Genomic DNA, 25413 nt, shown 5'->3' on the forward strand with positions numbered 1-25413 from the left:
TACTTTTGCATGCACTTTTGTTTATGTGGATTTTGCGAACTTTTATGTGATTTGAATATTACTTAAATTATACCAACCATACTTTAATTTTCTATGCATATCCTTACTTAATTATGTATTTGAACATCTTCCAAGGTTCTCAAAGAAAGATTTTGCACTTGTCCTAGTTAATTTTCATTTTACAAGCTTTTTATATTCTATTTTGACTTAAACTTGTCTTAGCATAATGCAACATTTATGCTTCTAAGACTTTTTTTTTTTGAAAAAGTTTATCTCATATCTTTCTTTAAGAAGGTGGAATGATTTTCTTAGTTTTGTCTATTGTTAATGGATGTCTTAATTAAGTGTGTCCCACGTTATTCTCTTAAAATCTTGTAAACATTGTCTTGAATTTAGTTATCTTCTCTTTGCAGACTTTGTATGTCCTTTATTCGGCCTAAACTTGTTTTGGCTGCATATGTTGATTTCCCTTGTCATTTGGTGCACGAAATTGTGTTCCATGTAAAAGTAGTACTCTTTGTTATTGTATGGAATCATTATTATGGCTCTTTACTATGTGTGGACACAACTCCGTACAACTAACCAGCAAGTGCACTGGGTCGTCCAAGTAATACCTTACGTGAGTAAGGGTCGAATCCCACGGAGATTGTTGGTATGAAGCAAGCTATGGTCACCTTGTAAATCTCAGTCAGGCAGATATAAAACAGTTATGTGGTTTTCGAATATTAATTAATAAAATAGGGATAGAGATACTTATGTAAATCATGGGTAGAAATTTCAGATAAGAGAATGGAGATGCTTTTCGTTCCTCTGAACTTCTGCTTTCCTGCTATCTTCATCCAATCAGTCTTACTCCTTTCCATGGCTGGCTGTATGCAAGGGCATCACCGTTGTCAGTGGCTACATCCCCTCCTCTCAGTGAATCATATGCTCACGCACCCTGTCACGGCACGGCTATTCATCTATCGGTTCTCGATCATGCTGGAATAGGATTCACCCTCCTTTTGCGTCTGTCACTAACGCCCAGCACTCGCGAGTTTGAAGCTCGTCACAGTCATTCAATCATTGAATCCTACTCAGAATACCACAGACAAGGTTTAAACCTTCCGGATTCTCTTGAATGCCGCCATCATTCTAGCGTACGCCACGAAGATTCTGGTTAGGAGATCTAAGAGATACTCATTCTAGCTTAATTCATGTAGAACGGAAGTGTTTGTCAGGCACGCGTTCATAAGGGAGAAGGATGATGAGCGTCACACATAATCATCACCTTCATCACGTTCTTGGGTGCGAATGGATATCTTAGAAGAGAAATAAGAAGAATTGAATAGAAAACAATAGTACTTTCATTAATCTTTGAGGAACAGCAGAGCTCCACACCTTAATCTATGGAGTGTAGAAACTCTACCGTTAAAAATACATAAGTGAAAGGTCTAGGCATGGCCGTGTGGCCAGCCCCCTTGGTCTAAGAACAATGCGTTCCAAGATGTCTAATACACTAGTAAAAGGTCCTATTTATAGTAAACTAGTCACTAGGGTTTACATGAGTAAGTAATTAATGAATAAATCCACTTCCAGGGCCCACTTGGTATGTGTTTGGGCTGAGCTTAAGTGTTGCACGTGCAGAGGCCATTTGTGGAGTTGAACGCCAGTTTTTGTGCCAGTTTGGGCGTTCAACTCTGGTTTTGGATCCTTTTCTGGCGCTGGACGCCATATTTGGGCAGAAGGCTGGCGTTGAACGCCAGTTTACGTCGTCAATTCTTGGCCAAAGTATGGACTATTATATATTGCTGGAAAGCTCTGGATGTCTACTTTCCAACGCAATTGGAAGCGCGCCATTTCGAGTTCTGTAGCTCCAGAAAATCCACTTTGAGTGTAGGGAGGTCAGAATCCAACAGCATCAGCAGTCCTTTTTCAACATCTGAATCTGATTTCTGCTCAAGTCCCTCAATTTCAGCCAGAAAATACCTGAAATCACAGAAAAACACACAAACTCATAGTAAAGTCCAGAAATGTGAATTTAACACAAAATCTATTAAAAACATCCCTAAAAGTAACTAAATCCTACTAAAAACATACTAAAAACAATGTCAAAAAGCGTATAAATTATCCGCTCATCACAACACCAAACTTAAATTGTTGCTTGTCCCCAAGAAACTGAAAATCAAAATAGGATAAAAAGAATAGAATATACTATAAATTCCAAACTATCAATGAAACATAGCTTCAATTATATGAGCGGGACTTATAGCTTTTTGCCTCTTGAATAGTTTTGGCATCTCACTTTATCCATTGAGGTCCAGAATGATTGGCATCTATAGGAACTTCAGATTTCGAATAGTGTTATTGACTCTCTTAGTTTAGTATGATGATTCTTGAACACAGCTTCTTTATGAGTCTTGGCCGTGGCCCTAAGCACTTTGTTTTCCAGTATTACCACCGGATACATAAATGCCACAGACACATAATTGGGTGAACCTTTTCAGATTGTGACTCAGCTTTGCTAAAGTCCCCAATTAGAGGTGTCCAGGGTTCTTAAGCACACTCTTTTTTTGCTTTGGACCTTGACTTTAACCGCTCAGTCTCAAGTTTTCACTTGACACCTACACGCCACAAGCACATGGTTAGGGACAGCTTGGTTTAGCCGCTTAGACCAGGATTTTATTCCTTTAGGCCCTCCTATCCACTGATGCTCAAAGCCTTGGGATCCTTTTTAATTGCCCTTGCCTTTTGGTTTTAAGGGTTATTGGCTTTTTCTGCTTGCTTTTTCTTTTTCTTTCTATTATTATTATTTTTTTTTTCGCCTATTTTTTTTTTCTCTGCAAGCTTTGTTCTTTGCTGGTTTTTCTTGCTTCAAGAATCATTTTTATGATTTTTCAGATTATCAAATAACATGTTTCCTAGTCATCATTCTTTCAAGAGCCAACATATTTAACATTCTTAAACAACAACTTCAAAAGACATATGCACTGTTCAAGCATACATTCAGAAAACAAGAAGCATTGTCACCACATCAATATAATTAAACTAAGTTCAAGGATAAATTCGAAACTCATGTACTTCTTGTTCTTTTGAATTAAAACATTTTTCTTTTAAGAGAGGTGATGGATTCATAGGACATTCATATCTTTAAGACAGAGTTTACTAACTACTAATGATCATGTAATGAAGACACAAACATAGATAAGCACATAACATAGAAAACGAAAAACAGAGAAAGTAAGAACAAGGAATGAGTCCACCTTAGTGATGTCCTTGAGCTCTTCTATGTCTCTTCCTTGCCTTGGCTGCTCCTCCTTCATTGCTTTTAGATCTTCTCTGATTTCATGAAGGATGATGGAGTGCTCTTGATGTTCCACCCTTAGTTGCTTCCAATAATTGTGTGGAAGAAAATGTATCCCTTGAGGTATCTCAGGGATCTCTTGATTTGCAGTCAAATGTTCTACCATTGAGCTATAGACCCTTGATGGAAGCTTTTGTCTTCCCTTTCCTCTTTCTAGAGGTTTCTCTGGCCTTAGGTGCCATCCATGGTTATGGAAAAAACAAAAAGCTATGCTTTTACCACACCAAACTTAGAATGTTGCTCGCCCTCGAGCAAAAGAAGAAAAAATAGAAGAATAAGAAGAAGATATGGAGGAGATGGATGAGAGTGTGTATTCGGCCATATGGGTGGGATTGGGTGGGAGAGAGATGTTGAATTTTGAAGGTAGTGGTTGTATGGATGTGAGTGGTAAATGGAAAACAGAAGGGATGATCATGAATGGAAAGAGAGATGATGAGGTAGGTGGGGATCCTGTGGGGTCCACAGATCCTGGGATGATCCTGTGGGGTCCACAGATCCTGAGGTGTCAATGCATTTACATCCCTGCACCAAATTAGGCATGTAAAATGCCTTTGCACACAACTCTGGGCGTTCAGCGCCAGGTTGGTGCCCATTTTGGGCGTTCAACGCCCATTTGCTGCCATTTCTGGCGTTGAACGCCAGAACCATGCTTGTTCTGGGCGTTCAACGCCAGGATGCTCCCATTCTGGGCGTTCAGCGCCAGAACTATGCTCTGTTCTGGCGTTTGAACGCCAGACAGATGCTCCTCCAGGGTGTGATTTTTCTTCTGCTGTTTTTGATTCCGTTTTTGAATTTTTTGTTTATTTTGTGACTCCACATGATCATGAACCTAAGAAAACATGAAAAACAATAAAAATAAGAATTAGATAAACATTGGGTTGCCTCCCAACAAGCGCTTCTTTAATGTCAATAGCTTGACAGTGAGCTCTCATGGAGCCTCACAAATGTGCAGAGCTTTGTTGAGACTCTCTAACACCAAACTTAGAATTTGGATATGGGAGTTCAACACCAAACTTAGAGTTTGGTTGTGGCCTCCCAACACCAAACTTAGAGTTTGACTGTGGGGGCTCTGGTTGACTCTGCTTTGAGAGAAGCTTTTTCTGCTTCCTCTCCATGGTTGCAGAGGGAGATCCTTGAGTTTTGAATACAAGGGAGTTCTCATTCCATTGAAGGACTATTTCACCTCTGTCAACATCAATCACAGCTCTTGCTGTGACCAGGAAAGGTCTTCCTAGGATGATGGATTCATCCTCTTCCTTTCCAGTATCCAGGACTATGAAATCAGCAGGTATGTAAAGGCCCTCAACCTTTACTAATACATCTTCTACTTGTCCATAAGCCTGTTTTCTTGAGCTGTCTGCCATCTCCAGTGAGATTTTTGTAGCTTGCACCCCATAGATTCCCAGTTTCTCTATTACAGAGAGGGGCATGAGGTTTATCCCTGAACCAAGGTCACACAGAGCCTTAAAGATCATGGTGCCTATGGTACAAGGAATTATGAACTTTCCAGGATCCTGTCTCTTCTGAGGCAATGTCAGTTGATCCAGATCACTTAGTTCATTGATGAACAAGGGAGGTTCAACTTCCCAAGCATCAATGCCAAACAATTTGGCATTCAGCTTCATGATTGCACCAAGAAACTTGGCAGTTTGCTCTTTAGTAACATCCTCATTCTCTTCAGAAGAGGAATACTCATCAGAGCTCATGAAGGGCATAAGGAGGTTCAATGGGATCTCTATGGTCTCTAGATGGACCCCAGAGTCCTTTGGTTCCTCAGAGGGAAGCTCCTTATTGACCACTGGACGTCCCAGGAGGTCTTCCTCCTTGGGATTCACGTCCTCTCCTATCCTCACAGGTTCGGCCATGGCGCTTATGTCAATGGCCTTGCACTCTCCTTTTGGGTTCTCTTCTGTATTGCTTGGGAGAGTACTAGGAGGGATTTCAGTGATCCTTTTACTCAGCTGGCCCACTTGTGCTTCCAGATTTCTAATGGAAGACCTTGTTTCATTCATGAAACTTACAGTGGCCTTAGATAGATCAGAGACTAGATTTGCTAAATTAGAAGCATTTTGTTCAGAGTTCTCTGTCTGTTGCTGAGTTGATGATGGAAAAGGCTTGCTATTGCTAAACCTGTTTCTTCCACCATTATTAAAGCCTTGTTGGGGCTTTTGATCCTTCCATGAGAAATTTGGATGATTTCTCCATGTTGAGTTATAGGTGTTTCCATAAGGTTCACCTAAGTAATTTACCTCTGCTATTGCAGGGTTCTCAGGATCATAGGCTTCTTCTTCAGAAGATGCCTCTTAAGTACTGTTGGATGCAGCTTGCATTCCATGCAGACTCTGAGAGATCATATTGACTTGCTGAGTCAATATTTTATTCTGAGCCAATATGGCATTCAGAGTATCAACCTCAAGAACTCCCTTATTCATAGGCGTCTCATTACTTACAGGGTTCCTTTCAGAAGTGTACATGAACTGGTTATTAGCAACCATGTCAATGAGTTCTTGAGCTTCTGTAGGCGTTTTCTTTAGGTGAATGGATCCACCTGCAGAGGTATCCAATGACATTTTAGATAACTCAGACAGACCATCATAGAATATATCCAGGATGGTCCATTCTGAAAGCATGTCAAAAGGACACTTTTTGGTCAACTGTTTGTATCTTTCCCAAGCTTCATAGAGGGATTCACCTTCTTTCTGTCTGAAGGTTTGAACATCAGCTCTAAGCTTGCTCAGCTTTTGAGGAGGAAAGTACTTGGCTAAGAAAGCCGTGACCAGCTTATCCCAAGAGTTCAGGCTGTCTTTGGGTTGAGAATCCAACCATAATCTAGCTCTGTCTCTTACAGCAAAAGGGAAAAGCATGAGCCTGTAGACTTCAGGATCTACTCCATTAGTCTTAACAGTATCACATATCTGCAAGAATTCAGTTAAGAACTGAAAAGGATCTTCAGATGGAAGTCCATGAAACTTGCAGTTCTGCTGCATCAGAGAAACTAATTGAGGTTTCAGCTCAAAATTGTTTGCTCCAATGGCAGGAATGGAGATGCTTCTTCCATGTAAATTGGAATTAGGTGCAGTAAAGTCACCAAGCATCTTCCTTACATTATTATTATTTTCGGCTGCCATCTCCTTTTTCTGTTCGAAAATTTCTGAAAGGTTATCTCTGGATTGTTGTATTTTAGCTTCTCTTAATTTTCTCTTCAGAGTCCTTTCAGGTTCTAGATCTGCTTCCACAAGAATGTTCTTATCCTTGCTCCTGCTCATATGACAAAGAAGAGGGCACAGAAAAACAATAATAATAATAGAGATTCTCTTTACCACAGTATAGAGGTTCCCTTATGTGAGTAGAAGAAAAGAGGAAGAAATTCGAACACAGATAGAAGAGGGGGTTCGAATTTGGTGATGATGTGAGGAAGAGATGTTAGTTAATGAATGAATAAATAAAATAGACTGAGAGAGAAGGAGGGAATTTTCGAAAATTATTTTTGAAAAGGAGTTAGTGATTTTTGAAAATAGTTTTTGAAAAATGTTAGTATTTTTCGAAAATTTTTGAAATCAAAAATAAAAAATAAAAATAATTAGTTAATTAAAAAGAAATTTTTGAAAAAGAGGGAAGATATTTTCGAAAATTAGAGAGAGAGAGTTAGTTAGGTAGTTTTGAAAAAGTTAAGAAACAAACAAAAAGTTAGTTAGTTAGTTGAAACAAATTTTGAAAAGATAAGAAGTTAGGAAGTTAGAAAAGATATTTTGAAAAGATATTTTTGAAAAAGATAAGATAAGAAGATATTTTTGAAAAGATATGATTGAAATTAGTTTTTGAAAAAGATTTGATTTTTAAAATCACAATTAATGACTTGATTCATAAGAAATCACAAGATATGATTCTAGAACTCAAAGTTTGAATCTTTCTTAACAAGCAAGTAACAAACTTCAAATTTTTGAATCAAAACATTAATTGATTATGTTATTTTCGAAAATTTGATTAAAAATAAGAAAAAGATTTTTGAAAAATATTTTTAAAATTTTTGAAAATAATTAAGAATTTTGAAAAAGATTTGATTTTTGAAAAAGATTTTGAAAAAGATAAGATTTTCAAATTGAAAATTTGATTTGACTCATGAGAAACAATTTGATTTTTAAAAATTTTTGAAAAAGTCAACTCAATTTTCGAATTTGATGAGAGAAAAAGGGAAAGATATTTTTTTGATTTTTGACTTTTTATAAAAACATGAAAATTATGCAATGCATGAAATTTTTAGATCAAAACAATGAATGCATGCAAGAATGCTATGAATGTCAAGATGAACACCAAGAACACTATGAAGATCATGATGAACATCAAGAACATATTTTTGAAAAATTTTTAATGCAAAGAAAACATGCAAGACACCAAACTTAGAATTCTTTAATGCTTAGACACTAAGAATTCAAGAATGCATATGATAAACATGAAAAGACACAAAACAAAAAATCATCAAGATCAAACAAGAAGACTTACCAAGAACAACTTGAAGATCATGAAGAACACTATGAATGCATGATATTTTCGAAAAATGCTAGATGCATATGCAAGTGACACCAAACTTATAATGTAACTCAAGACTCACACAAGAAACACAAAATATTTTTTATTTTTATGATTTTCTAATTTTTTTGGATTTTTATTTTATATTTTTCGAAAATTATATGAAAAAAATAAGGATTCCAAAATTTTTAATATGAATTCCAGGAATCTTGCATTGTTAGTCTAAAGCTTCAGTCCAGGAATTAGACATGGCTCACTAGCCAGCCAAGCTTTCAAAGAAAGCTCCAGTCCAAAACACTAGACATGGCCAATGGCCAGCCAAGCTTCAGCAGGTAGATCAGGAACAGTAGCAGGTGGATTAGCAATAACTAGCTTGTTCTTGATAACAAATTGCTGCCTCAGTCCAAATAAATTTAGACATGGCTTTACAGCCAGCCAGGCTTCAACATGCTTCATGAAACACTAGAATTCATTCTTAAAAATTTTGAATAAAAATTTTTTGAAAACATTTTTAATTTTTTTCGAAAACAATTGGGAAAATTTTTGAAAGATTTTTGAAAAATTTTTGAAAATAAAATAAAAAGAAAATTACCTAATCTGAGCAACAAGATGAACCGTTAGTTGTCCATACACAAACAATCCCCGGCAACGGCGCCAAAAACTTGGTGCTGTTGCCGGATCAAAAGGGAATCTGGCACTGATGTTACCGGACCAAAAGCTTGCCGAAGACTCAAACAATCCCCGGCAACGGCGCCAAAAACTTGGTGCACGAAATTGTGTTCCATGTAAAAGTAGTACTCTTTGTTATTGTATGGAATCATTATTATGGCTCTTTACTATGTGTGGACACAACTCCGTACAACTAACCAGCAAGTGCACTGGGTCGTCCAAGTAATACCTTACGTGAGTAAGGGTCGAATCCCACGGAGATTGTTGGTATGAAGCAAGCTATGGTCACCTTGTAAATCTCAGTCAGGCAGATATAAAACAGTTATGTGGTTTTCGAATATTAATTAATAAAATAGGGATAGAGATACTTATGTAAATCATGGGTAGAAATTTCAGATAAGAGAATGGAGATGCTTTTCGTTCCTCTGAACTTCTGCTTTCCTGCTATCTTCATCCAATCAGTCTTACTCCTTTCCATGGCTGGCTGTATGCAAGGGCATCACCGTTGTCAGTGGCTACATCCCCTCCTCTCAGTGAATCATATGCTCACGCACCCTGTCACGGCACGGCTATTCATCTATCGGTTCTCGATCATGCTGGAATAGGATTCACCCTCCTTTTGCGTCTGTCACTAACGCCCAGCACTCGCGAGTTTGAAGCTCGTCACAGTCATTCAATCATTGAATCCTACTCAGAATACCACAGACAAGGTTTAGACCTTCCGGATTCTCTTGAATTCCGCCATCATTCTAGCGTACGCCACGAAGATTCTGGTTAGGAGATCTAAGAGATACTCATTCTAGCTTAATTCATGTAGAACGGAAGTGTTTGTCAGGCACGCGTTCATAAGGGAGAAGGATGATGAGCGTCACACATAATCATCACCTTCATCACGTTCTTGGGTGCGAATGGATATCTTAGAAGAGAAATAAGAAGAATTGAATAGAAAACAGTAGTACTTTCATTAATCTTTGAGGAACAGCAGAGCTCCACACCTTAATCTATGGAGTGTAGAAACTCTACCGTTAAAAATACATAAGTGAAAGGTCTAGGCATGGCCGTGTGGCCAGCCCCCTTGGTCTAAGAACAATGCGTTCCAAGATGTCTAATACACTAGTAAAAGGTCCTATTTATAGTAAACTAGTCACTAGGGTTTACATGAGTAAGTAATTAATGAATAAATCCACTTCCGGGGCCCACTTGGTGTGTGTTTGGGCTGAGCTTAAGTGTTGCACGTGCAGAGGCCATTTGTGGAGTTGAACGCCAGTTTTTGTGCCAGTTTGGGCGTTCAACTCTGGTTTTGGATCCTTTTCTGGCGCTGGACGCCATATTTGGGCAGAAGGCTGGCATTGAACGCCAGTTTACGTCGTCAATTCCTGGCCAAAGTATGGACTAGTATATATTGCTGGAAAGCCCTGGATGTCTACTTTCCAACGCAATTGGAAGCGCGCCATTTCGAGTTCTGTAGCTCCAGAAAATCCACTTTGAGTGCAGGGAGGTCAGAATCCAACAGCATCAGCAGTCCTTTTTCAACATCTGAATCTGATTTCTGCTCAAGTCCCTCAATTTCAGCCAGAAAATACCTGAAATCACAGAAAAACACACAAACTCATAGTAAAGTCCAGAAATGTGAATTTAACACAAAATCTATTAAAAACATCCCTAAAATTAACTAAATCCTACTAAAAACATACTAAAAACAATGTCAAAAAGCGTATAAATTATCCGCTCATCATCATTCTTATTGAAGCTCATTGATTCAGATCTCCTCGCAAGGATGTAAATTGACTCTCCTTCTAGAATATTTCATTATTATTGCGCATCCCTATTAAATTGTGACTCTATTCATTCTTTCGATTTCATGCGAATGTTGTCCTTGTTGTTTGATTTGTTCTTCCTAGGTGTTGTACCCTTCTGAGTAAACTCGAGATTTGTTTTAGTGACATGTACGACCTTTAGATATAGCAAGCGATGCGTTAGTTCTTAGGACACGATAAGTGGATGCGGAAGGTGAAGTTTGTAAGTGCCTGATGTCACATGATGTTGTGCAGTCTTGTTTTACGTGAAAGGGGTTTTGTTGATATTAGGTTTTTCATAATATTTTTTGAAAATATTTTTTCGTACCTGTACATCGTTGCTTAGTTGCAAACTTACACCTCCTTCCAAATTCATGAGAAACATATCTTTGTCACTTATTCTTCTCTTCCTGCGAATAGTACTCACGCTTATCTTAATGTCACACGTGGTCCTTAGAGGTAGAAACCGATGTGTTAGCTCTTTAGGGAACGACTGATAGATGAGGAGTGAATCTTGAAAGTCCGAGACGTTGCAAGTTAGGACATTTGTATTCGGCAAAAAAATGTTGTTAAGAGGAGGTTTAAATTTACAGTAGCTCGATGCATACATGATAACTTGTAATAAGTTAGCTAAGTGATCGGAGTAACATGAGATAGTGTCATTGCATTGACGTGTTTAAGTGAGTGTCAGATTATTAAAGTTTTTGAAATAATTAGATCGATTGATTAGAAGCCGCTTGACGACAAGTGAGTTTAAAACATCGAGTGAGTTAGCTGGAAGCCAAAGTTAATGGTTGAGCGTGGATAAAGATGAGAATTCAAAAGGAATGGAAGTTGAGTAGCTTTTTCATATAAGATAAAGTGTTGAAAATGACGTTGGATATTCGAGTGAACTTGAAACGGAGTGATAAGCGACTTGGAAAGTAGCTAGTGATTGATTAATTAAGGGAACAAAAGCGTTAGCCTGTCGACCACATTGTCTTTGCAAACGCCTATTTTGAAAAATTTGTACTTTATTCTATTTCTTCAAGTTTTGGTAAAGTATTGACACCATATAACCTCTTTATTATCAGCCTATCTTGTAGTTTATGCTTTACGCCACCTTCTTCTTTTATATCTAAGTCTTATGGCTTATTCGGTATTTGAAAATTTATATATATACCAAGACTTCTTGCTTTTATAAAGTATTCAAAAGTAAAGTATTAAAAGTAAGCAATATCTTATGTATTATTTTAATTTTCGAGGACGAAAATTTTTATAAAGTGGGTAGGATGTAAGAACCAGAATTTTTGAAAAATATTATTATGAGTTAATTTCAATTTATTAATTCAGTAAAGACTTTATTTTTAGAAATTATTGTATTAAAAGTAATTAAATCAAGTTTTGACAATTAAATTAGAAATTTTTCTTAATTTTATAATTATTGAATAATTTTTTATATTTAAATTATACAGCTTAACAGTTGTAAAAGAATAAGAATTTTATACAATTTAGTTAAATAATTGAGATTCTAGAAATTAATACTTTAATTTTATAAACAAAGAAAATTAATTATATTATCTTTAATTTTAAATTAAAGTATTTGATTAAAAGATAATTAGTAAATTAATAATCAAATAATATTTTCAAAATAATTTTAATAGATTAAATTAGGTTTTTAATTAATACTCTATATCCCTAATTTTATTAAAATTACCTAAACCACCCTAATCCTAACCTTTTACCACCCCACCGTCAATCCCTTAACCTAATACCTAATTGCTTCAACAAAAACCAAAAAAAAAAGGAAGAGAGAAAGAAATGAAAGAAAGGAAAGAACAGAGAGGGAGACATGGAAACATGGAAGAAAGAAAGAAAAAATAAAGGGGGTAGTTCGAAGGAAGAGGGACGAGGGAAGGCGGCGCGGTGGGTGCCACTGCCACCGTCGCCGCCGCTGCTGACAGAGGAAATAGGAGGTCTGAGAGAGAAGGAGAGTGCCGCGAGGGAGCCGCCGCGCCGCTCAGGATTGCCGTCGCGTTGCGACGCCGATTGCGCCAGCGCCAAGGAGACCGCGCGGGGAGGAGAGACGCACGAAGGAGAGAGAGCGGGATCTGAGGTCGAGCTGAAATTCAACCACCGCGTCCAGTTGCTTTTTGCGTCGCCAGCATTGCCCTCACGGTGAAGCCCGTCGCCACCGCTGTTGTACTCGTGCCGTCGCCGTCCTCGTCATGGGGTCGGTTACCGCCACTTATAGCGGAGCCAGAGAGAGAGAGAGCGAGCTCGGGAGCAAAGGAGAGAGAGAAGAGAAGCTATCACGTTCTGCCGCTGTTGGAGGACCCGTCGCCGCCATATCCACCATTGCTGGAGCCTCTGGCTGCCGGGTATGCCTCTGTGGCCGGTGGATGAAGCTTTTGTCATCGAGGTCCGTTGTCGGTAAGGGTGTTTTTGGTTCTAGTTTCCGTTTTGAATTTCTGTAATGTTGTCGTTATTGCATGTTGTCACAGCCGCCGTCACCGGAGTTCTAATCGCTGTTGGACCTCGTCGAAGCCCTGCGACTTCGTTCCCCCACTTATCCTCAATCTCAGTAAGCTGTTTTACTCTTCAAAAGAAACTAGTTTAGTTGTTTTTCTGCTATACGTTATTAAAGAATTTGTGACGCTTGTGCTTTAGGGGTGAATTTTGGTTATTTTATATCATGATTAAAGTTGCGGGTGATGTTGCAGAAGCAGTAAGGAACTATGATTGAGGCTATGTTGTTGCGGGCTGAGGGAAAAGATTCTCTGTGATGCGTTTGGGTTATGGTTTCGACGAGTCGAGATAGGGGTTTTTTTAAAATCTATTTTATATTACATAGTTGTTATAAGTAGATATTGATGAAAAAATATATACTTCTGTGATTATATTTGTCTTGTGGATGTGATGGTTTGTTAGACTGGATTATTGGGTGCTTGATTGCGTGAGTGGTGTATGGTGGTTGATAAAAGACCGGTTTGAAATGTTATTTACTTGATTATTATGAAAAGTGGATTTTTTCTTGGTTTTGGAGTTTACTTGGTAATATAAATAAATTGATTTTGGAAATAATTTGAGATATGAAATTAAATTGATGCTGGAAGCGGTTTGATTTTGAGTTAGTCTGAATTTATAAATGATTTAATATTTGAACTGATTTGATTTTAAAAAGAGTTTTATTATTGAAATTGATTCGATTTGAAAATAATTTGATATTGGAACTAGTTGAATTTCAGAAAATGATTGAGATTTGGAAATGGTTGAGGAAAGGTTTGAGAAATGTTTGGATGGGACCCGAAGAGGGTGGCAGTGTCCGAGTTTTAGAGGAGATGCTGCCAAAATTTTAAGAAATCGGAAGTTTCTTTAAAGTATTATCTGAAAAGATTTGGTTTTAAACTTTATATGTTTTAAGATTGATTTATTTATCAAAGAAAGAATTGTGTTTTGAATTGGGATTATTGATGAACAGAATAGGAAGAAGGATGATGAGGATTGACTTTGAAATATGACTTTTGAATGAATTTGGAAATAAGATATGGATTGACGAATGATAATGATATTGAGAATGACTTAGATGTCGATGAATGTTGAATGAATTATCCATATGGCTTATAAATTTGAATTATCTGAGACATGAGTTCCCTGGGTAAAGTACTGTGGCTTGCCACCATGTGTACCAGGTTGAAAACTCGATACTCTATTGACCCTACGACGTAAGGGTGACTGGGCACTATAAATTCCCGGGAATGTTAACCCCCATTGAGCAATATTGATTATTTGATAAAAATCTATGCATAGACTCTTGGGGATGCACGTCGGGGGATAGTCTAAGGTTTTTGGACTTATTGGGTTGGCTGGATAACCAACAGATGAGTTCATTAGCCATAGGACAGGCATGCATCATATGCATTTGTATGTTTTGCTGGGGTTTGAACTTGTTTTGGTTTGCCTAATTGTTAAACTGTTCTTAACTGCTACCTGAATTATTTGCTATAACTGCTACCTAAACATGTGCTTTTCTTATCTGTCTTGCTTGTGTTTGTCCTAGTGTGCTACATTTGAGAATGAACTTTGGTGCTGAATTGATGATTGTGTTGTTTGATTGCGTGGTTGGTTTCTGATTGAGATTTTCTTATAAGAAAAGAAAGGTTTTGGATTTCTGAAAGATTAAACATTGTTTCTTGGAAAAGATTTTGAACGATTAGCTATTGGTTTTTAAAAGGATTCATAAGGCAAAGATAATCACTGAGCTTGAAAACAGTTTTCTTATTAAATATCTTCTTATGACAATTCTAAAACTCCGTGGTGAGACCGTGTGGTTAGGTTCTCACCGCCTACAGCTTTACCTTTTTAGGAATCGGATGAAGAACTATTATGAATAGTTATACTGTGTTTTGGGTTATATGATGTTGTATTAATTAGATTATTTTTCTTCCCTCGTCTTTGTTATTACAATTCTGTAAGAGGGATAGGAGTTTTGTGTTTTATATGTATATTATTTTATAAGCTATTAGGTAAGAAATTTTGTATATGAATCTATGTGTTTTTTTTTAGATAAAGTATTTATTTCCAGTTTTCAAAGAAATCAGCGATACGGTGTCGAGTCACAGGCTCCTATTTTAATATTTAGTATATAAAGTAGTCGTAATACTTCTTGCTATTAGAGTGGCACAGCCGGAAGCGTGACATTCTGGTAGTGAGGGTGTTACAATTGGTAAGTTTGATTAGGTTATCCCGGGATATGCTTTGAAATGATATGGTAAAGTAACTTATTTGGAATTCTTATAAGTATGGTGTAAATGTTAAGTTTGGATAAATAAATACTGTGATATTTTAAAATATTTATAAGACAAATGAAAATCACTGTTTTTGAACTATATTCTTTTCTTTACACGTATCATCTTATGACAATTCTGGAAATCCATTGTGAGATCATGTGGTTAGGTTCTCATCCTCCTACAGCTTTACCTTTTCAGGAATCGGATGAAGGAGCTTATGAAGTGTTTTATTGCATTTTGTTTATACGATGTTGTTGTTTTAGTTAAATAATTTTTCTTCCCTTGCCTTTGTTATTATAATATTGTAAGAGGGATAGGAGTTGTATGTTTTGTACGTGCATTATATTTATAAGCTACTTATGTAATAAGTTTTGTATATAAAATATGCTTGTTTGTTTTCAAGATAAAGTATTTTTTCGGTTTTTCAAAGAAAACAGCAATACGGTTTCGAGTCAAAGGCTCCTACATTATTATTAAGTATACAAAATCGTCGACTTCTTGCTATCAGAGTGACGCAACTAAAAGCGTGATATTTTGATAGTGAGGGTGTTATAGTTTTAGCCTCAAGTTATAATAAATAAAAGCAAGCTCATTAAGCTTTTGTTGCTCTAATTGATTCCTTTTCTTTATGTGAATATATTAAAAAATACTTTAATTTCACTCATAACTTGAAGAACTGCAAGTTTTTTTCTTAAAACATGAATGACCAACTCTTACAGACTTAATACTCCACTTTATGAGATTTTCACCATTGATCTTAACATAAGGTGAGACAATATATTTACAATCATAATTTACAATGATGAAAGGCAAAACTTAATAAAAAATTTACGTTGCATCACTTTATTTTATTCACGTATTGCAGATTGTCTTTCAAAATATTTTTCAACATTTTTAAATATCTCATCTCATAGTCAACTTAGATTGCAAATATGGAGATATTGTGAGCTTATGTTTTTCATACTCATCAACATTGAATCAAAAAGTTGGATTTAACCAATATCCAAATAGTGTGAAGATTTTTGCAAAGTTGTGAATTCCAGCGAGTATTTAAAATTTGTAAGTGAGGTTATATAATATTCTTTCTCCTTTAAAACTTCTTCACCATCTCATCTCTAACCTTATAAATAGCTTGATAAAACAATCTCATTGCAGCTTTATCTTCACTATCTACTATTATAATATTCTCATCTTGTGTTTTGACATGAATCTCACTATAGAACTTTGAGTGTAAAATCATAAAAAATTCAAGTATATTTGTTATGAGGATTTTAGTGTAATGTTTGTGTTTTGTAGTCATTGTTTTACAATTGATACTTATGCAAATTAAATAAATTTTTTCACTAAGTTGTGATTAAATTGTGATTAATTAGCCCGAGTATATATATTGAATTATCAATTCTTGATAATTTACATCCTTAATTAGCCCACGACCACCTCACTTCCTAGCTTCGCCTGAAAATCAAGAAGGCTTTGTATGTTCATTGGGAGATCGATGAGGGGTTCAGGCATCGGCGTCTCACAAACAGAGCTAACAGGACATCAGCTAGGTTTTCCAAGTATACCAGCAGCTCAGCGACCTTCATGAAGATTAAGGCAGGCTAGTATGTAGTTTCTCTAATTTTCTTATTAACTTAGTTATATTGTTTGACATATCATTAGTAGGCATCCTAACATATTGTTTCAATGCAACATGTGTAGTCGAAATCGTTGGATTGTGATGCGATATTTGTAACATCTCACTATACAGAGCTTTACGCAAGTCGTAAATCAAAGATGGTGAGGTATCACAAAACCTAAAAGAATGACACATACATAATTATAGAAGGATGATATTATAATTAGGATCCCGTGAAGGAAAGATTAATAAAATCGACACTCAACATTACTAACATCTCAATATTTAGTCATCGCTCTACAAATCTTTCCCAATATCTCCTCGACTTATTTAATCTATTCGCTCTTGTTCTAAGGCTTAAAAACTCGCTAACGGATGTTAAACAAGTGTTAAAGAGGTTTGGAAAGTTAGAAAAAAGGTTTAAAACTCAAAATCGCAACTTGTGCAAAGCTGGCTGATCATGCGTACGCATGCCTCATGCATACGCATGAGTGTGAAAATTGCCAAAATTACGTACACATAACATGTCCGTAAAAGCGAGACTCATGAGCAGAGCCCAATGCTCATGTCGGGTGGCATGTCACGTACGCATGAGTAGAAAATCCTTCAAAAAGCCGTTAAGTTACAGAAAACCAGTTTTACACACCCAACTTCGAACGTGCATAACTTTTTTGAAAAAATTATTTTTAACCCATTTTTCGAACGTTATAAACTTCACAAATCTAATTTTTATTCAAAATAAGTTTCACAAAATTTTGGAGTTCAGAAGCTAAGTTATAGCCCACCAAAGTTGGTCAAAATTTTGTTTTTACCAAAAAGTTTAAAACCTCAAATTTGCCAAAACTCTCAATTCAAAACCAATTGTTGTACAACCAAATTAGTCTCAATATTCTTAAATCATGTTCACATACTTTTCAACTATTCCACAACCTTCCAACATATAAATTCATCGATTCCATTCAACAATTCTCATTAAACTCAACTTTTTCATTGAATTCATCAAATCCTCTAGTTTTTCCTAAAATGCTCAACTTAAAATCAATCAAATCCCAACCACAACCATACCAATTACTCTTAACCTTTATCACAAGCTTATCAATCACTTCACAAACACAATAGCACCTAATTCATTAATCAAATCAATAATTTCTACTCATAATTACCACTAATATCAACATTAAATATCAACATACATTCTCACTTTCTTAATCAACTCACAATCATTTCAATACATTCATCAATCCACCAAATTCAACTATTATCCATATACTAAATCAAGTCTTGACTCAAATAATCAATTCATACAATTGAACTTATCCTACGATCATCTAGCCTAAGTTTTCACACAACACTACATATTATCTACTAGAAACCAAAACTATACCTTGGCCGATTCCTCCCCAAGCCACAATACCTCAAAATCTCCTTCTCCACATAAGCCTCCAAAGGTTCCAAGCTCCAATTCAGTTAGCCCAACCACAATTACTCCAAATCAAGAATTCAAGACCTTCCATTTGACTCCAATTTCACATGCATATAATCTAATTTCACACAATTTCACAATAATCAATACAAGGTTTCCTACTTCACCAATTCACAAAGGTTAGGATTTCCTTACCATTATCCACTGAGTATTTAAATAATACCCGGCTATCTCTCGCACTAGAGCACCCCTAAATCATTAAAATTATAAAATCTCTCAATATTAAAAACCAAAATTGCAAAAATTGAAGGGGTGAAAACTGGGCACAAAATTTAGAATTTCTTACCACTTTGTTGGGCTAGAATCAAAGAGATCAACAAAATAAATACGTGACAATAAATGGATCGTCAATCAGAGCTTCGGATTGAAAGTTATGGGAGATGGAAGATTGGAATGAAAAGTGGGTTAGGGTTCTTCATATCCTCTTCTCCCTTGTAGCATGATTCACATGAATTAAAGGGGGAATGTTTGATTTGGAGCTTACATACATGGGTTGAGTGTGTGGGCTTGAGCCCACTTAGGCCTGGTTCACCTGATCTAGTTCGTTGGCTCAACTTTGGGTCAAAATCTTTAAAATTAGTGTCAAAATTCGTATTTTAATTATTTTTACCTTTTTAAATTATGAAATTTAATTTTTTAATTTCTTTAAATAATAATTAGTTTATGGGTTAAGTATTTATTAATTACCCCAGATTCACACCAAGCATCCAAGCTACTCTATTTCAATCTAATTACTTCAATTATCAAGTATTTACATTAGGACTTTCACTCAAAATCAGGGATAATGGAGTGATTTAGTTTTCTTACCTTGCTCCACATAATCATGGTCAAAATTTAACTAGAAATTGTATTTGAGCTTCTCCTAAAGTATCAAAATCACAAATTTTCAACACTTCAATCCCCAAACTCAAAAATAACATGGAATGGAAAAATGGGCTAAAGTTCTTGAGGTTGCCACTACAAAAGTTAGATAAAATTGAAGAGGATGATGAGGCGATCGCGTGGCCATAAATAGATCTTTGATCGGAGCTCCAAATTGAGAGAAAAGCGAATTTAAATGGAGATGTTAATAGTGAACTTAGATTTTCTCTTCTCCTCTCTCTCACTTTTGTGCTTCCCTCTCCAAATTGGTAGAGTGTGTGAAATTAGGGAAGAGTCACATTTTTATGTTAAGTGGGTGAGGGGCGTTTTTGTTCTTTCACCCATTGGCCCCACCTAGGGTTAAAATTTTTAAGATAAATATTTCGGTTTTTTTTTTAAATGTTTTTCTGGTTATTATTACAGTTTTATTTTTCTCATACGCAATACTGATAATTGGATTTTTGACGGTTTAAAATTCACAATGAATTCTCGTTGCAAGTATAGTTTCTAAACCAACAAGTAATCCTTTCATACAAAAGATTGTTTGTCACTAAAACAAACCCCTAAAATTATAAACCGAAGTATTTAAACCTTGGGTCGTTCTCCCTAGGAATTGTGATAAAGTGTCTTGTTATTGGTTATGAGGTATGTTTTGGGGTTTTTGAGATAAGAGATATGAAATGTAAATGGCAAAGGAAATAAACTAACAACTAACAAATATCTTGGCAAGGTATGAGAATTGGAAGTCATATCCTAGTTATCCTTCTCAATTGTGACCACAATTGTCCATTGCTCCCACTTAGTTAACCTCTAACCATAGAGAAAAGTCAAGTGGCTGAATTAATTTGATTCCTCAAGTCCTAATCAACTCCTAAGGAAAGACTAGCTTTAGAGGCATTCAAATTAACTAGCAACTTCTAATCTTCAATCAACAAAGGCATTAGATAACTCAAGAGTCACTAATTACTCTACCTAGGCCAAGAGGAACAAAATCTACACTATAATCCAACCAAGCATTTCATCAAACACATGGAAGGCATAAAAAAAGCATAGTAAATTGACAACAACAATGAAATCTAACAACAATTATTGCAAGGAATTAACAACAACAATCAAAAGAAACACAATTATTATAAATTACCTCAAATTGAATTGAAAGAGAATGAGAGAAACAAGAGTAGATCTACAACAAAGTATAGGAACAACATAAAGAAAATTACAACAAAAGAATGGAAGAATGATGAATGTAACACAAAGAATTGAGAAGTAGAAGTAGATGAATGCATGAATTAAAACCTAGACCTAAGATTATTGACCTAGACCTAATCCTAATTCTAATCCTAGAGAGAAATGAGAGCTTCTCTCTCTAAAACTAACTAATACTAATCCTAATGTGAATGAATGAGAAAAAGATGTCAATTCCCTTCAATCCTTGGTCCTTTAAAGCACTTTGGCACCAAAGTTGGTTGCAAACTGAGCCCCACAGCTTCTCAGAATTTGCTGGGCACGTTTTCTATTTAAAAATCTCGTGCGGCCACCGACGCGTACGCGTACAGTATGCGTGCGCGTCCATTGAGTTTTCGCGATCCACGTGTGCACGTACAGTGCGCGTGCGTGTGGATGAATATATCCAAATCTTTGGCTTTTTCCTGTGTTCTCCATTGTGCATGCTTTTCTCTCCATTCCTTTGATCCATTCCTAGCCTTTCCAATCTGAAATCACTAACAAACATGTCAAGGCATCTAGTGGAATCAAAGGTGAGTTAAAATCAACCAATTAAGGGTCTAAAAAGCATGTTTTCATAATTAAGCACAATTTAGGAGACAATCATAAAACTATGCTATTTCATTGAATAAATATGAGAAAAGGTTGATAAAATACTCTAAATTCAACACAAGATAAACCCTAAAAACGGGGTTTATCAACCTCCCCACACTTACGCCATAGCATGTCCTCATGCTATACCAAGAATAAAATAAAGGATATCAACATTTATTCAATGTAAACTGGCTAAATGCAATCTACCTATATGCAACTATCTAAATGAATGCAATTGCTTGGTCAAAATAAATCAATTCCCAAGAAGCATATATGCACAAGGGCTAAGGACTAGCAAGTCTAACCCACAATTGAATTAAGTTATTAAATATTTTTTCAAACTTGCAAGAAAAGATGAATCTAGGTGAGACATGTAATTGAGCAATCGAACCCTCACTGGATGTGTTTGCACTCTATTCGCTCAAGTGTTTAGGGTCAATTCACTCAATTCTCCCCAAATCATGCTTTCCAAGATTTGTTTTTCTTCTAACAATCAACATTTATTCCATGTATGCATACAATTATCATGAGGTCTTTTCATAGGTTGTAATGGGACTAGGGTCAAGGTAGGATGCATATTTGGTCAAGTGGACTTGAGATTTGAATCTTTGATAAGCTTAGACGTTCCCACCTAACCTATGACAACCTATACAATTAAGTTCTAGCCTAACTACCTATTTTTCACTTTTTTTACATACTCATGCATTTCCTTTCCATTTCACAACACTTATGCATTGATTTTATTATTTTGTTTTACTTCGGGGCATTTTGTCCCTTTTTATTTCTTTTCTTTTTTTCTTTTTCTTTCTTTTTTTATTTTTTCTTTTCTTTTCCATATTATTTTTTTTTCTTTTTCTTTTGTTTTTTCCATTTTTTTTCTTTCTTTCAAACTATATACAAGAACATCAATGCACAAGGTCTAGCATTTGATTAATACATGAGCATGTACCCAATTCCCAATATCTTTAATAAAAACACAAAACTATCCTTTTTCTCACCCAATGTCCCAAGTTTTCCCACACTTGAATGATACACACACACTAGCCTAAGCTAATCAAAGATCCAAATAAGGACATTTATTGTTTTCCACTTTAAGGCTTGTAATGTGCTAAATTAAGAACAAGTGGGTTAATCGTAGGCTCAAATTGGCTAACAATGGAAGATAAAAGGTAAGGCTTTTTGGACAAGTGAGCTAAATGAAATGATGGCCTCAATCATATAAATGCATGAATACACAAAATAATAGACATAAAGAATCAAACAAATCAAAGATTTCAATCATAAAAAGAGAATAATGCACACAAGTAGGAAAATAAGTGGTTATAAGATGTAACCACACTATTAGGCTCAATTCTCACTAGTTTGTGTGTTCTTAGCTCAAAAATATGATCCACAAGATATATATAATTCAAACAAGTTCAATGAAAAGTTTTCACTCAAATCAATTGAGATGCCCTATAGATAGAAATCTTGAGAAAAATCTCATTATTTTGACTAAACTTATTATGTTATATATATGCAAACTTAAGAAAACACAACAAAAATCCTAAAAGACCTAAAATGAAATGCAAAAGTGTTGAGATTAGAAATTTGTCACCCAAAATCGCCGATTGGTCGGATGACCTCCCCACACTTAAAAGTTTGCACCATCTTCGGTGCACTCAAAGATGAGCAAGGGGGTATGGCGACTCTCTGGATTGCTACCTTCAGCTGCTAGGTCAACCGATGCTGCGTGTTCTTTCTTCTGCTTCTGTTTTTGCTTGCAGTGCATCATTCATGAAGACAGGAAATAACACCATAAGATGAGGGAATACAAAAGCAAGGAAGCATACATTGTTGGAATGAGGTAAATCACTAGAATTGAGTGAGTGGATTAGTGTGACGTTAAGGAGAGTAGGTGTGTGAGTCTAAGATGCATGCGGTCTTGAATACACACTTGCATAAAAACTATGTCACAAAGAGGCATGCACTTCACTCATCCTAGTGTACTTGAAATACTCTAAGTAAGCTCATAAGGTAAAACAAGCATTAAAGAAGTATGAGAGCATTCAAGCTAACACATATGGATGCATATGATCAAGAAGCACAATGCATTAAGATAAATGCACAACATCCATCAAGAAATCACCTAATCGAGAAAAGGATTCAAATTACATGGTGGCCAAATCATGCAATTCAAGAAGAGTTACAAGCTCGATGGTAATTCTCATCACTTGGTATTCACAAGATTAAGTATGAAAAAACTCAAAACCAAGTAGCAAATTATAACCTCAATCAAGGAATCCAACAATTGAAATCAACAAAAATTGATGTTAAACTAACATCTTATTAATTATCAGCAGCAAGAGATAGTAAACACGGTTAATAATCTAACACTTATAATGAAAAAAATAGAAAATAAAATGAAAATTAAAGTAACTAACTAATTGACTAACTAAAATAAGTGGTTAGGGATAGCGTTTGGAAGTGTTGGATGAGGGGTAGGAGAAGGGAAGAAGAAAGGAGAAGGGAAGAAATGGAAAGAGGATAAGAAAAGAAGTGAAGTGAAGGAAGGGGCATCCACGTGTACGCATGCATGGCGCGCATGCGTGGATGATGGTGCAATGGACGCGACGCATATGCATGGGTCACGTGTGCGCGTCGATGGAGTATTTCGAGAGTGACGCATACGCGTCATGTACGCGTACGCGTGAGTTCGTTTGTGCCTCAGGCACAATGCGCGCACAGTGCACGCGCAACTCTCGGGTCTTTGGCTGGGAGGTTGAATTTTTCAATCCACGCGTACGCGTGCATGACGCGTGTGCGTGGATGGTCGAAAATGCTTGATGCACGCGTACGAGTGAGGTGCGCGTACGCGTGGATGGTGCTCTGTTTTTCAAAATTTTTCTATGTTTTTGCACTAAACCAAGCATTCCAAACCTCCAAACAGCTACCAAAACACCATAAACCTTATTTAGCATACTAAACTACCAACTAAACCCAACAAACTAATCAAAACATGAAATTAAACTACTTTTACCAATATGTACAAAAAGGAAAAATGAAAAGATTTTACCATGGTGGGGTGTCTCCCACCTAGCACTTTTGTTTATTGTCCTTAAGTTGGAGTTATGATGGGGTCCTTGCTATGGTGGCTTATGCTTGAATTCATTTTTGAATCCTCACCATTGTTTGCATCTCCAATGAGCACCGGGATCCCAAATTAGGCACATAAAGCTTTCAAGTAAGCTCGAGCAAGTAACAAGACCCCAAGAGTGTTGATTGTAGAATTGAATTCCGGGGTCCCAAACCTTGTTCTTGCACCCATCTTGTTATTGATTACCATCGTTAGATCCGAGTGACAAGGTTTGTAAATTCTCAATTAGGCATCCAAACATTCTCCTAGACCAATGTAATTCGGTTCCACACCAACCATTGCTCTTGAATTTTGAGCATGTAACCGTCATGAGCTTAGAGTGATGTTTCCAACCACTACACAACTCTTTCCTACTCTTAACTCCACAAAGAGCTCTAAGTTGACCATCATTTTCAATCAAACCATATTCAAGTGAGAAAGTAAAGCTTAGGAATAAGAATTTTACACTTGAATGTTGTGTAGGATGGTGACTTAGGAAGGGGTAGTCCCAATGATCTTGCAAGCTCCACTCATTTGTGCTCTTCCTTGACTATCTCCACCTCTTCGCAAGCTTCTTCAATTTTAACATTTTCCTTTTGGTAGCTCTCTTCCGATTCATTCTCTTCTTCATTGCTCACCAAGGGTATGGGAGGTTGTGCACATTCTTCTATAATTTTAACTTCATGTCCAATAGGAAAGGATTCAATTGTAGAAAGAAATTCATCCATGATTGAATCCATCTCTTGATAAACCTCTTCCAAGTCTCTAACTATGATATGCCTTGGAGGTTGCACACCCTCCTCAACATCAATATCAAGCTTATTGGAAGAGTGCTTCATGATGCTACATTCCCATGGACTTTCAGCATCTCCTAAATCTTCAACCACTTTTTCCTTTTTTTCAACAATCATGGCTTCCTCTAGTTGCTCCAATACAAAATAACATTCCTCATTTCCTACCGGAGTTTCCAATCTCTCCTTCATGCTATGATCTTCAATTGATTCTTCACATGTGGCTATAGAAGCACCTTGAGCGTTCAAGCATTGGTAGGCTAAAGTATGCACTACCTTGGTCAAGTTAGTCACAAACTCTAGGGTGTTCCTTTGCATATCCGCTTGTCCTTGAAGTAACAAGGTGAGAGAATCATCTATTGGGGCTTGGGGTGGATAGAAAGGTTCATTATTTTGGAGAAAGGGTTCATAGTAGGAAGGTGATTCTTCTTGGTACGGATGTGGAGATTGAGGTTGTTCTTGATGATAGTTGGTGCACGAAATCACAATCACACTTTTGCAATTTCGCACAACTAACCAGCAAGTGCATTGGGTCGTCTAAGTAATACCTTACGTGAGTAAGCGTCGATCCCATGGAGATTGTCGGCTTGAAGCAAGCTATGGTTATCTTGTAACTCTTAGTC

General features: G+C 36.4%; 1 non-coding gene across 1 annotated transcript; it reads left to right on the forward strand.

The window, feature by feature from the left end:
- Nucleotides 1-5967: 5967 nt before the first annotated feature.
- Nucleotides 5968-6075, forward strand: LOC112780447 (small nucleolar RNA R71). Its single transcript, XR_003191284.1, has one exon. It is a non-coding gene; the product is annotated as a small nucleolar RNA R71 (small nucleolar RNA).
- Nucleotides 6076-25413: the final 19338 nt, after the last annotated feature.

This window comes from Arachis hypogaea, chromosome 19 (assembly GCF_003086295.3).
Source record: "Arachis hypogaea cultivar Tifrunner chromosome 19, arahy.Tifrunner.gnm2.J5K5, whole genome shotgun sequence".
Classification (NCBI taxonomy): domain Eukaryota; kingdom Viridiplantae; phylum Streptophyta; class Magnoliopsida; order Fabales; family Fabaceae; genus Arachis; species Arachis hypogaea.